We start from the raw sequence: 14754 nt of genomic DNA on the forward strand, positions 1-14754 counted from the left end.
AGATTGAATCACTATAATTTGTGTCAGCCTTCCTCAAATTGAACAACTTCCAGATATATGAACTTCAGCTCCAGAATTCCCTCAGTTGCGTGGCAATTACTAAGACTTCTGAAAACTAAAATAGAAAGGTTTGAAAAAGACCTATGGTTGTGCTGTCTGGGAGATAAAAGGAGTGGAAGTCTGGTGAATGTGAGGAGAACAAGTTTAGGAAGATTGACTTAAAAAAAAATCTACTGCCAGATGTTTAAGTCCCATATAAAAGCAGCCCAAGATATTTTTTTTAACTTGGCATACAAGAAAATATCTCTCCCTTTTCATTTAGCTTGACTCTTGAGTTTAACAGTTGGACCGGCTGTTGTTTTAGTAGAGCAAAAGATAGGACCTTTCTTATACAGGTAATCCACCTTTCTTGCCACAGTTTTTAAGTGAATCACTGCAATTAAGTTAGCAACCTGGTTGTTAAATGGATCTGGTTTTCCAGTTGACTTTGTCAGAAGGTTGCAAAAGGGGATGTTGCAATGGTCGTATGTGTGAAAAAGGTAATAAGTCACTTTTTTCACTGCCATTGTAACTTCAAATGGTCACTAAATAAACTGTTGTAACTAGTGATGTTCTAATTGTGGCACTTTACAACTATTGTTGCCCTGACAACTTTTTTAACAGCTAGTTTCCATATTAAATCAATCACATATTTATTATGGTCACAGACCAACACAAGAAGGGTGGAATAGAAACAATTTTAAAAGATAAGAAATGTAAAATACACAAAAATAAAAGCATAGCTAGGATATTACCACTTTCTGCATCATGTGACTTTGAGCACTGTAGTTCAGTGGTGTCAAACTCATGGTGTCACATCGTCACATGATGTATCATGACTTTCCCCTCTTTGCTGACCTGGGGTGGGCGTGGTCAGCATGTGATGTATCTGGCCTGTGGGCCGAGAGTTTGACACCCCTGCTATAGTTATTTCTATTTTCCCCCCTGTGTTTTAAAGGTCTCTTATTCAACTGTGTGCAATCTCCTATTTTTAATTATTGTTAGCTTTGGAGGCCATTATATTTATGTGTAAATACATATGGTGTTATTCTGAACGGTGAGAAATGGTTATGGAGCTGCTCTCCCTCTAATATTGTTGTCACACCAGTGATAACACTGGTTTTGGTGCCACCTTGACAAACCAGTCACTGTTTTGCAACCTGTTTGATTCAGGCATGTGATAAAATTTAAATAGCCTGGGAATGATCAAACAGGGGTTGCTCAAGAGCTCGTCCAACTTGCTATTCGTAGCTTTGTAAAAGATTGCATTCTTTTGCAGCAATGCTGTAGGATGCAGTGCAGGCAAAGGTTCTGATAAGATTCAGGAACTATATTTATTTGGCCTTAGCTGATAATGAATTTAAGCAGGATCATAGCAGGCTAGTGCTTCAGGAGAGACCATGAGAAAATTCTACTGCTGGAGAGGGTAAAAATAAAAAAACCACTACCACTTATTGTTTATAGATGAAGCACAATCTAATTTTTGGCTGTGGCATTCCATGTCTAGGAAATAAGTATCTTTGAAATTGAAATTTTATTATGTTTATAGAAGTGTGCAGGTGATTTGGGATGTATAAGCAGGAGAGTTCTGAGTGCGCATGGCTCTATTCCCAAATCACACTTAAGTGGGTTAGCGTGGGAGAAGGAATATGTTAGGGAAACATGAAAAAGGAGATTAAATTAAATCCAAACAGATCCAGTCATGCAGAAAGTTTAGCTAACTTCTACCCAATGAGTCATGTGGGAAAACCTAAACCCAGTTAACAAGCTTGTTTTGTCTAGTCCTCTGAGAAGAGATTCTGAACTAATAGTGAAACTCTCAATTAACAACTAATTAATTAAGAAATAAGTAAACCACAGTTCATACACAGAGCACATATCTCAAGCATTAATAGGCTGGAACAAATTGTTATTTGTATTCCTCCTTTGCTATTTTTTACAAATAATTCAAGTACCTTCCTCCTCATATTTTCCTCACAACAATAATTCTGTGAGGTGAGTTGGGCTGAAAGAGTGCTGTTGGCCCAAGGTTACCCAGTTGGCTTTGATGGCTAAGATGGGAGACTTGGACTCATGATCTCCTGCTTTCTACTCTGGTCCCTTAACCACTAGACCAAAGTGGTCTACTACAAGCCTACTACAGCTGGCGAGGGCAATGGGGAAGAGGTTTGTGGTGTCATGAAGCCTTGTAGTCTCTTCTGGTGAGATGGTTTGTGTGATACAAAGTATTTCCTTCAGAAACTAGGTGGGAACTTCAGCTTTATAAAATTGTGATTTTTGCTGCAGTTAGTGTGATTCTGAGCTGCTCAAACCATCACGGATCCGCTGTTAGATCCCATGCAGTTTGCATACCGAGCAAATAGATCGACAGATGCTGTTAACATGGCTCTGCATTATATCCTACAACACCTTGAATCTCCAAATACCTATGCAAGAGTCCTCTTTGTAGACTTCAGTTCAGCATTCAATACCATCATTCCAGACATTCTTCTAACTAAACTAAACCAGCTAGCGGTACCTGAACACACTTATAAGTGGATCGTAAGCTTCCTAACAGACAGGAAGCAGCAGGTGAAGCTAGGCAGAATCACATCCAATACCTGTACAATCAGTTCTGTGTCAGACTCTGGTTTCTTCATCTAGCCATTATCTTAGTAGTAGCTTTTCTTCTTGTCCCTCAATTTCCTCTGTCCTCTACATTTCTCTACATAGAGTTAGTCATTCCTCTCAGTTTTGTGCCATGTGAAAACTATGCTAAGCCTCAAGTCCCTCATCAAAATCATTGGTAGAAATATTGAACATCACCAGTTCCATGTGAAAGTGGACTTATTCAGGTATTAGCCCATACTCTATAACTGTGTTGCTAGAGAACATGACATATCATTTGAAATATGTGCGAATGTCTAAATATATGTGAAATTTGATTTCTGGTTAGAACATACTGTATCAACTAAATGCGTTTGGGATTATACCTTATCCAAATGGGTGCGAAAACAAAATAGCTGTATAAAATTTGCATTTGGTTTAGCTGAGTTTCTTCTTAAAATGTTTTTTCATATGAAATGGAATCTTATGTTTATTTTTTCTTGAATATTTTTAACTTAATGGCTCATTGAATAACTCATTTTGTGTTTGAAGAGTGAGGCAACGACATGCATGTTTAGAATAATTAGACCAGATTCTACACTACACACTATCTCCCTGAATCCAACTTTTAAGAGGTATGTGAAAGATTGTTAAGTATCAAAGTACAATATGTGTTTAAAAGGGCCGGATTTATTTTTTTTAATAATTGAGGGGTTGCTATCCAGAATATATTATTAATGTGAATAATTTCCCATTAAAAATCATCCTCCCTCCATGACTGATTAAAATAGGGGGATCCTGCTTGCTGGTGGGAGAATGCTCTTCTGGAAGGACACATTAATAATTGGCATTATTGGGCTAGAGGACAAGACAGTTTCTAAGCAGATTCCACCAGTTGAAGCACATTGTTTAAGAAGCATCAGTGTTTTACAAAGTCTCCAGCATCTGTATGAACAGCAGAAATAGGGGACAAAAAATTAGGATATGTACGTATTTCATGATGGGAAGTAATATTTAAAATGACTTTAACACCAATATAGAATATTCATGCTTTACACAGGTGTTTTTTTTTAAATAAAATTATTCTCTATGTATTTGCTCACTAATGTACATTGGGATTCCTAAAATGCAAGAAAATAGTATGAGTAGGTGGTCATAATGGAATTTTATTAGGGGAAAAATGATGATTAGGTCTGTTGGTACATAAGATAACAGCTTCAGAATATATAATTGAGTAACTTGGCATAATTAAGCCAACTATTGAGTTCTTACAGTAACAAGAGGTAAGACCTCACATTTTCCTCTATCTCCAGTTATTTGCTATTTTTGGTGAATTATTGACACTCTCAGGCACCTTTTTTTTTTTTTGCTAGCAGCTCTGTTTTGTAGGGAAACAAATCCTTTCATGATCCGACAGTTATAAATGGTGATGCTCAGCACTTTACCAAATTTTTTGAAAGTTTTCCTGCTTCCACAGGAGCCACTTATTTTATGGCACCAGAGGCACAACCTTGCTGGAAGACAACTTAGATTAGGACATGAAATTTGCTGACAGGCCGCTCAGGGTCTCAGCTGGATCTTTTTAATCAAGGATTTCAAAACTGTGAACATGTGAAGATATGAACAAAGTTGTTCATTTACTGATCATCAGCACTGTCAGTAACACAAACCAGGTCAAGGATCTTCCCTTTGCAACCAGCAGTCTTTCATAACTGTTTTATATCACACTTTGTTAAGTTCTCTTTTTTAATGGTCTGTTTTTATAGCAATACAAATATCTGTGTCACTCAAAACTTCTCTTGGAAACCTTACTGTATAGAAACTAACATTGTAACACAGGAAACAACAAACAAGTAAGGATTTAGAGATGTAAATTATATACCCACCTCAAATTAAACCATTGTTTTAACAACTGTTCAAAGTTATGATAGTGCTGAAAAAAGTGACTTATAACCAGTCATCATATTTGCCACCACAGCAGTATCCCCAGCAGTCACGTGATTGAAATTCAGGTGCTCGGCAATCAACATTTATTTACAAAGATTGCAACTTCCCAGGGTCATGTGAATATCATTTGCAAATTTCCCAGGGAGCTTGCAATAAACATACTCAATAGAGGAAGCCAGATTTGGCTCAATGACGGCATGATTTACTTAATAACTGTGGCAAAAAAGGTAGTAAAATCAGGCATGACTCACTTAATGACCTCATTGCTTAGTGATGGAATTTCTGCTCCCAGTTGTGATCTAAGTCAGGGGTCCCCAACCGCTGAGCTGTGGCCCACTAATGGGCCGTGAGCTATTTGCAATTGGGCCACAGAAATGGTGACTGTGCACCTGTGCTTGGTGGGCATGCATGCACACAGCTCACACAAATGGAGCTGCACCTGCTCACGGACACTTGTTGGCTGCTTGCGTGGAACCATCCCCTATCCCCTGTCAGTCTGCAAAGCCAGGAGGGTTGGGGAACTCTGTTCGAAGTCAAGGACCAGCTTTGTATTGCTTTTAAATTGTTAATCAAGCCAAAATACTTTAAGAAGTTTTATAGAATCATAAAGTTGGAAGGCCCCATTCAGGAATTCAGTCCACTGCCCTGCTCAATGTGGAAATCCAAATTATTATTGACTTTTTGACTTTAATTACCAAACATTTAAAAAAAAAGATATTTAAACAGATAAAAAAAAGAAAAAATAAAGGAATAAAACAAAATGAATAAACAAGGGATTTAAAATATAGAGATTAGATTTCCCCAGTATCTCATTAATCGTGAATAACTGAATATGTTATGGCTTCAAAAATCTAAAAATCACTATTAAGGTTTAAGCTAAACAGTTATCAAGATGTACGGTTAACACAGTGTAATTTACTAACTAAGATTATATGCTGCAATAAATTGAGCCCATATTATTAAGGGACTATTTTAGTTTAATTTTAATTTAATTTACCCTGTAAAATTAAAATATGGACTCTATGCATTGAAAAACCCAAATTTTGAATGTGGTACAAATCCATGGATTAAGATGCTCGCTTAGAAGAGTAAGGAAAATTATCAGGACGACTCACACCCTTGTCAGCACTTCTTCACTTTCCTACCATCAGGTAGGAGATTTAGAAGCATAGCCAGCCACACCAACAGGCTGAAGAACAGTTTCTACCTGTGGGCTGTCAGACTTCTGAATGGAAAATAACTTCATGTCAACATAGTATGATAGACTTGTAGGGCTGGCGTGTTGTGCAATAAGTTCATATGGTGCAATAAGATAGTGTGTTTGTTAGTTGGATTCACTGGGTTAGGAATTTTTCTTTTTTTGTCTTCACTGTGAGTTGTGTTAGAGGGGTGCACGAAGGGAAACTCAGCCAATCTCATTGTACACATATTGTACTCTGACAATAAAGGTTGATTTGATTTGTAGCTCAGGACTGAACAGTAGAATCTTTGATGCTATTTGAACTTGATTGTTTTCTTGCAGCCATTTTATTACCCAATTTTTGTTATTTTTATCTTCTGACAAAAATATACTTTATTTGGTACAATTGGATAATAATGATTTAAATAATTACACATTTGATTTATTGTTGAAGTAAATTATTACAAGACACATGAAACCTGCTTATATTTATTTGTGGAAATAGCTAATGGTTTAATAAAATGAAACAAAAAACCAGTCCCAAGCGTATATTTATATCATTCTAGTGATACTATAGTGATAATTCTGTGATTAGCTATGAGCTATAAACTAGTTCTTGTATAAGAAACCATGATCTCCATAAAATTAGAAACCTGAACAGTGGTTGAAGAACTGAGTTGAATTAATGCATAGATTCAATGAAATCATAGTGTCTTGCTCATTTTCACATGATAGGTCATAATATTACACTAGTGGCAGATTCTAAATTCTTCCAGCTACCTGATAAACATACCTGTCTTCTGTATCACCTACAAAGAATCAAAACCTTCCCTCAAAGCATGTGATCAGCTCCTTGCCTCAGGTAATTAATTCCTCTGCTATCAGGTCACTTACCTGTCCATCAGTTCTTGCCTTCTTAGCTCATGTAATGGTACTGTACTATATACATACTTTAATTTCTCCATATGCCAGGACCTGTTTCTAGTTCTTTTCCTGGTCTTTTCTGAAGATCAGTGCCAATCCAAGTGATAGCTTTCCCTTCCCTTCTACAAATTGCCATGCAAATTGTTTTGTTCCCTGGGTAAGTGAACATTTCAGGCCAACATATTCATGAAACCAAATAGTGTTTTACATTTTATCATCTCAAGGATTGAATTTATTTTGGGCAAGGAAGATTTTGACTGAATTGGAAGAAGAAAACAAACAGATCAGCTAGAAGTTTTTAAACAGTGTAGACATATCGCTATGAAATAAATGTGTTTCTAGCCCTTTGGAGAATAAGAATTGAAAAGCCAGCTGTTGAAGAATGAATTTACATTCAGAATACTGCCATTTTTGATTGTGAAATAGGAATTTAAGTTCTAAACCTCTTAAGATCTGAAAAGACAAGGAACAAATTTTACATGAACGTGTGTCACAACTGTAGGACTAATGGTGGGAAAATGCCTTTTGACTATTTAGGGAAGAAGAGAGAGAATCTGAACAGAATCTTAGATTAGGTAAGGTTCAGTGAATAGCTTTGTTGAAAATTCAAGAAGATTTAAATAGAGAAGTGTTGATAAAAGTGCAGGGCATCAATGATTTGCTTCCATAGCAACATTGTTCAAACAGAGGCTTAACAGAGCATTGAATACTTCCTCTACAACAACCTCCAGCCTTAAACAATGAGTGTGTGTATGTGAGTGTGAGAGAGAATGGAGTTTATTGTGGTTTGCTTATTAGGTGTCTTCAAGTGGATATATGTAAGTATGTGGATAGGTAAATAGTTCATCCAGTTATACTTTTCAGAAAACCAATGCAAGCTGCTATTTGTGAATTATTTTATAAACTTTTGATGTGTTTTTGTTGCACAGAGGTGAAGAAGTATATGGTCTGAATCATGGGTGACACTGATTGAGTTTTTCATGCATCCCTCCTGTTGTCATGTAACATGCAGTATGGTTAGTTCTTTTAGCCTTTGCAATTTATCCCATATAATGGATGGAATACAACACTGCTGCTCCTCTTGGAGAGAGAAGTCCAACTTCATTGCAATTCTGTATTTATAGTTTTTTCTCCTGCCTTTCTTCTAGCTACCAACTCAAAAAAATTCTTTAGTTCTTGCTTTACTTTAAGGGCTCCTATTACTATTGCCTAAGCATGGATATAAGACAGCCGTTCCTCTCAATTCTGTCCTCATTTAAGAAATTCTGCCATTGATGATTGATGTTCTGGTCACTGGAGATGATCCTTTCTGGCTTTCGTTGTCCATTGTATGTCTCTCACTATATACCTGGATGAGGAACTGTTCTAAGCCCTCTCATCTAAAGTTCTCAGCTCAGTTGCAAAACATTGTGACACATCAACAAACTTCATCTTCTCACAGTTTGGAAAGTATAGGTTATGTAACCCAATACCATGATACCCAATACTGTGTGATACATACACTATATAGCGCAAAAACCTCCCCCTCCTTTTGTACCATATTTTACAGACTTAATATTGATGTGTCATTTTAACTTCATCTTGGCAACCTGTATATCTGAAAGTGACATCTTAATTAGCCAGCTTAGATACTTGAAGTGGTTACTCACAAATGAAAGCTGAATCTTATAATTGGTAACACACAACAAATTGTATTGGGGCAACTTCAGTACTGATGTGTGTACTTCATGGAACAACAAGCAGTGAGATAAACTTGTCAGTCATTTGAGGTAGACCATGTTGAGAAACAGATACCATAAGAATTACAAGAACTCTTATTGATATAAGCTGTATTAATAGACTATTGGAAGTCCTGATCATGTCTCCCCTTCCTCCCTTTTGTACCAAAAAGAGTCAAGACAAGGCAACATTGACTGTATTTCTCACACCGTCCTTGTCTCTCTTGCTAAGTTCATGTTTACTAATAGGATAAAAAGGGATGGCCATCTTTGCACTTCTCTACCTCTCTTCAATTTTTGGCAATGCCTTCCTGTTTTTTAATGGCTGTTTTGGCTCTTCCCCTCCTGACCAGAATCTTGGCAAATATCAATAAGAGTTTAATTATTTGCATTCTCATGGCAGCTATGGTTTACCTTGTTGCTCTAGCTCAGGGGTGTCAAACTCAAGGCCCAGGGGCTGGATCTGGACCATGGGGTGTTCAGAACTGGCCCATGGGGTTGCCCTGGAAACAGCAAAGGACTGGCCTGCAGTACCTCTGCCAGTGCAAATGGGGCTTGTGAGGGCCACGTGCAACTCTCCTGAGCCCCGTTTTTTTTTTTGGCAGAGGGTTGCAGGAGGCCGTTGCAGCCAAAAACAGAGCTCAGGAGCCCATTTTCCTGGCAGAGCACTCTGGCCACCACAGGCACTTCCAACACAAGTGATGTCAAGCTGGCCCTGCCCACTCCAGATACGCCCACCTCACCCCCCCAAGATCAAACACAACGCGGCCCTCAATGAAATCGAGTTTGACACCCCTACTCTAGCTTTTCCATCTGGTGTACCATTAGTTTCTGAGCTAACCTGACATCTTCATCCATCAGAGATATGTCTTCCATTCATACCCTAATTTCCTCCATAATTGGAGAATTTGGTTCCCCAATTTCTCTGGGGAATGTGATATAACAAGTTACTTCAGCCTTCTAAATTGCTTACTATGTAACTACCGGTAACTTGAAATCTGGGAAACAGCAGGTTAATTCTATGCAGTGTCATATCTGGATTTTCTCTTTCATGTTAAACAGTAAGGATTGTCTGAATTGTGAGTAAAGATATTGTATCTATTTCCATCATTTTTCCTTTGGGTAGAATTTCGCTTGCATTATCCAGCTGTAGCCAAAAGAGTATTATAAAGAGAGTCATTGTAAATGAACACTAAGAATCTTGGCTACACTGATACATTCTTAGAGATTTGCTTTACTGTAATTTATTGAAAAGCCACAGCTGTCTGGATTGATTTATAACTCTAACCCATAAATTGATAAAACTCTGATGGATTCAGAGAGTACATGAAACCAAAACAAATTGAATTACACTAAAGCTTAGTGTAACATAATCCCAGTCCCTGTGTCATATCATTATGATTGGATGCAGAATTAGACCGAAAGAAAGGTGCTTATTTGTCCCTGATCTTTAATTTGTGCCTTCCACATGACTGCTAATTTTATAGGGAGTGGTTTTCTTGCTGACTTTTAAACATCCAGTGTCAGAAATCAGATGTTTTCACTTAAATGTATAGGACTGGTTTATTTTCCTTCCTTCCTTCCTTCCTTCCTTCCTTCCTTCCTTCCTTCCCTCCCTCCCTCCCTCCCTCCCTCCCTCATTGAGCGGTCCTTGATGTTCTCTGAGCTTGGTTGTTTCCTTGAAGACATTTCATTACCCAAACTAGGTAACATCATCAGTGCTGGTAACTGGTGTTTTTTTCTCAATTTATATTTCAGTGGCATTCCCTGACTCTTAAAAAAAAACATTACATTCTAGAAAATCTCATTGTGACTTTAAATATTAGATGGTAGATAATCAATATTGGAAAAGATAAAATAAGTGTTGTTCCAATCTGCATGTCTGATGAGTGAACAGAAGAAAACCAAAAATAGATCCAAAGGACTATGGAAAAAGAAACATAAGCATTCCAGCAGAGGTCGAAATGGTGTTGATCTGTTCTCTATAAGGGAAAATTAGTTTTTACGAGATCAATACCACTAATTCTGTATTGGGTTCAAACTGACAGAAAAAACAATACCCTTAAATTATGCAGACACATAAAATGAATGCAATGCAAATGGATCAGAACGAAGATAAAATGTAGATCAATTCCAACTAGATAATTATCTATTTAAATTTTGAAAAAACCCAGACCCTTCCTCCGGTTCATTTTATGTGGATTCTCTGTTTTTTCTGGAATTCCTGCCTTTAACCCAGAGCTACAGGAGCATGACTTTAGCTTTCTGCTTTTCTCTGACCCAGCATCCTGCTTCTTGCTTTTCTCCTTTTCCCCAGAGAATTGCCTGTCCTCTCCCAGAAGGACAAAGCCACTCCTCCAGCAGCAGAAGGGGTTGAGGTCAGTCTGCACTTTGCTTACATGCCAGAGATCGTGGTTGAAAAAAATACAGGCTCTGGGTACATCAAAGCCTATGTGACATGAAGGGTTATGCTCACAATAAAGCCAGGTAAACTAGGCAATGGCAGTCACCTCCATTAGTTAGTTCACCTTAGTTTGAATCAGTGCCCATATTAGTCTTAAATAGCACTGGACCTGTTTGAGAACAAGTTTTGCAATTGTCATGCTGAAAACAGCAACTATCCCAATGGAAATATTTCATAGTTAAATTCCATTTGATTATCTATCTATATACATATAAGTGAAACACCACTCGCCCATCATCATAAAATCTCCAAAACCGTAAAGCCTATAAACTTGAAATTTGGCATGTATGTTCCTCTTGGCTTCTAGGTGCTCACTAAGAAAAGATTTTTTGAAATGACCATCATTAGCATTAGTATTTTATATATTACTATTAACACGCTCTGATGCTAAGGAGTTCTACTCCCCTTTCCCACCTGAAAAGAAATCTGTTCACATGCAAAACCAAGCAGAGGAGAGGAGGTTCAGTTTTAATTTCACAGCAGCAACCAGCTTTAGTACAGAACTCTTGAGCAAAGCCATGCCCAGGCTCCTTGCTGTCTCCTTGCTCACACGGCAAATATTGTTTCAGTTTCCAAACAGCCCTCAACTCTCTCACACACTGATAGGATGCTAGCCAGATGAATACTGATGGATGCTGGTAGGCAGAGGCACAATTCCCCCCCCCCTTATTTTCCTCCCCAAAAACTAAACCCGATCACATAGTTTCGTAGCAAAGCATGGGTATTGAGCTAGTTTCTTATAAAGGAAGAACATGATCTCAGTATGAATAAAACAGGGTTAATGTAAATATGGTAGATTGTTTTGGACTTCCTCAACCTGGGAGCAATCTAAGACCTTCAACTCCGAAAGTTTCCCAGCTACTGTGGCCATTGCTAAGAGTTCTAGAAATGGAAACCCACATATTTGGAGCATGGTTAGCTTGGAAAGGGAGCCAGTTTAGTCTAGTGGTTAAGGCACCAGACTAGAAAGTAGGAGACCTTGAGTTCAAGTCAAGCCAGCCAACTGAGAGACCATGGACCAGTCATTCACTCTCAGCTCAATTCACCTCACAGGGTTGTTGTTTAGAAAATAGGAGGAGGAAGGATGATTGGGTAGGTTCATTGCCCTGAATCACTCGTAAAGCTAACAAAGGCAGGATACAAATAAATTTTAAAAATAAAGGTAGTCCTCGTCTTACAACAGTTTGTTTAATGACTGTTTGTAGTTAGAACAGTACTGAAAAAAGTGACTTATGATAGTTTTTTCACACTTATGACTGTTGCAACATCCCTATGGTCATGTGATTCACATTTGGATGCTTGACAACTGGTTCATATTCATGACGGTTGCAATGTCCTGGGATCATGTCCTTTTGCAACCTTCTGACAAGCAAAGTCAGTGGGAAAGCCAGATTCATTCAACAACTAAGTTAACTTCTGCACTGATTTCACTTGGCAAATGTGGCAAGAAAGGTCCAAAAATGAGGCAAAATTCACTTAACAATTTTTTCACTTAGCAACATAAATTTTGGGCTCAATTGCAGTTGTCAGTTGAGGACTACCTCTAAAGACTAGAGTATTAATGTGATATTTTAATTTGTAATGGAGAATTACTCTTGGCTAAATGCAAATTATGCAAATGAATTTCTCATGCAAAGGAAGCTCTTTTCACTTCTCTCCACATTTCCAAGTATACTTCACAGTGTCCCTGAACTCTCTCAAGCAGATCTGGAGATTTGAAGATGAATTGTAGAGAAGAAGGAAAAATTTATTTGTCAGTAGTAACTGTCTGTTCCACTGGCAGGACACTGTGGGATTATAAACCCATAAAAAAAATATTTCAACATTATTTATTCTGTCCAGCTGCAGAGGTACCATTTTATAATCTCAAGTATTTTAAAATGTGTTCCCAATTACCTTGTACATATTTAAAAGAATTAAATTACCATCAAAGGGTTTTGCAAACTGTTTGATCTTACTGTGTCGAAAGATTCCTATCGGAACAAAGACAATTTTGACTCTGCACATTGTTTCATTGTGAGATATGTTTCCTTTTGTCTGGACTCTGTGTGTGTGTGTGTGTGTGTGTGTGTGTGTGTGTTTTAAAGAAGATCGATTACTCTTTTTCATGTAAATGACCTGTGATGTTGCCAGGGGACGTAACATGAGAAACGAGGACTGAGGGAACAGGACTGTGGTGTGGCCTGTGTGGAGTTTCTGAATACAATTGGTAACTGATGTTTTATAAGTTTTATGGCTCTGGGTTACAAGGTAGAAGACAGCAGGTGGAAAGGTTTTGTTCCACTGAACTTTGCTCAAAATGATGTGTCTGGATATGATACTGGATATGAGGTAAATGTCAAGAAGTTGTTTTTGGTGTAGCCTAAAGCTGCCTACCTTTGAATTATTAATGTAATTTCAGCATTACTTTTTATTTTATTTTATTTTTCAGAAATAAGAATAAAATGGAAAAGGTTTAATGAAGTTGGACCATTTGTAAGTCTTTGATTTAGTATAAGCAACCCAATCCGCCAAGCTCCTAAAACAGGAACCCAATTGAGCATCCATCCTGCATGAATTGAGCTACATTTAGTGTAGCTCTCAATCTAATCCCAAAATTGTGAACTTCAGTTAATTCTAATTAAGTATCAGGAGAACATGTCATTACAAATTCAGTTTATCTTAACAATACTACATGAACCCAAATATCTTGACTTATTGTCTTATAAAACAGGTTAAAACATAGTATTGTTTGTGAATCCATTTGTTAAGCAATCATTTCTTGAATAATGTACAATCAGATAGATTAATGCAATAAAATCAACCATAATTTACAAACCACAGTGACATGACATTTTAAGCCAAACTCCAACTACATTACAGTATGGCTAAGACCAGGGGTAGCCAACCTTTTGCACCTCAGGGACCAGCAAACTCATAATTTTAAATCCCGCGGATCGGAGATCCTGGGGAAATCCCCAAAAAAGTCTGCAGGAAAATTCCCTACCATGTTTTCCTACCGATCGATCATTCTTTATTAGGGATCACAGGATAATGTCTCCAGCTCTGTTCTCAGGGGGAGAGAGAGAGAGAGACTTTTGGCTTCATGCAAGGAAAGCAGCAGAAGCAGCTAAACTCTTCCTTTCTCTCCCCTTAATTCCACCAGAATGAGTCTTTGTGAGACTTGTCATGTCGGCGCAGCCTCTTGGAGCAGGATGCCTTGCAGGGTCCCAAAGACTCATTCCTGGCGAAGTTTGGGGGAGAGAAAGAAAGACTTTGCTGCTTTCCTTGCATGCAGCCAAAAGCAGAAGCGGAAAGAAGCAGCCCGTGGCCAGGCCAGGCGAGTGGGGCAAGTTCCCCCCTCCACCCTTTCCCCCTCCCCTCAATACCTTGTGTTCTTCACAATGCAAGCGACGTAAGCCTTGTGTTCCTGTGGGCCATGTGGGTGGCACAGCCTTGTGTTCCCTTGCAGCCTGAATTAATTTCTTTTGGGGTGACATTTCTCTGCGGACCACCAAAATTTTCTCATGGACCACCACTGGTCCCCGGCCCACTGGTTGGCAACCACTGGCTTAGACCATGACACCCTGGCTATCACTGTATCTGCAGACTGTGGGGAACCATGGCTCCCCTTGTGATCCTTTTGGCATTGGCCACTTCATGTTTTACCTGATGTGTTATTTTTAAATTGTTTTAGTAAAACATTAGATCCTTTTACCATCTGAATTTTCTGTTCTGCTATAGATTCCACAGATATTCTTTGGAAATAAAAACATGGTATAGCTATAACCCAGTGCTTTATGGATATCCCCATTTGCCCATTTTTTAAAAGGTGCGTGATAAATGGAAGTATAGATAACAGTGACTATATCAGTGGTTCCCAAAGTGGGCGGTACTGCCCCCTGGGGGGTGGGATG

At 38.2% G+C, this 14754-nt stretch overlaps 1 protein-coding gene across 6 annotated transcripts in view; it reads left to right on the top strand.

Moving 5' to 3' along the window:
• Positions 1-14754, top strand: part of MYLK (myosin light chain kinase) — a 197074-nt gene that overhangs the window by 1934 nt on the left and 180386 nt on the right. Inside the window, exon 1 of one of the 6 annotated variants that reach the window (XM_087950209.1) lies at positions 3178-3260. The exons of the other annotated variants lie outside the window; for them this stretch is intronic. The gene's annotated coding sequence lies outside the window, so the exon portion shown is untranslated. Of the gene's footprint in view, positions 1-3177; positions 3261-14754 lie in introns of those variants that run through there. 6 annotated transcript variants of the gene reach the window in all.

Source organism: Notechis scutatus, chromosome 1, assembly GCF_049901735.1.
Source record: "Notechis scutatus isolate UNSWTSFEM ecotype Mainland chromosome 1, rNotScu1.2, whole genome shotgun sequence".
In the NCBI taxonomy this organism is placed as follows: Eukaryota; Metazoa; Chordata; class Lepidosauria; order Squamata; family Elapidae; genus Notechis; species Notechis scutatus.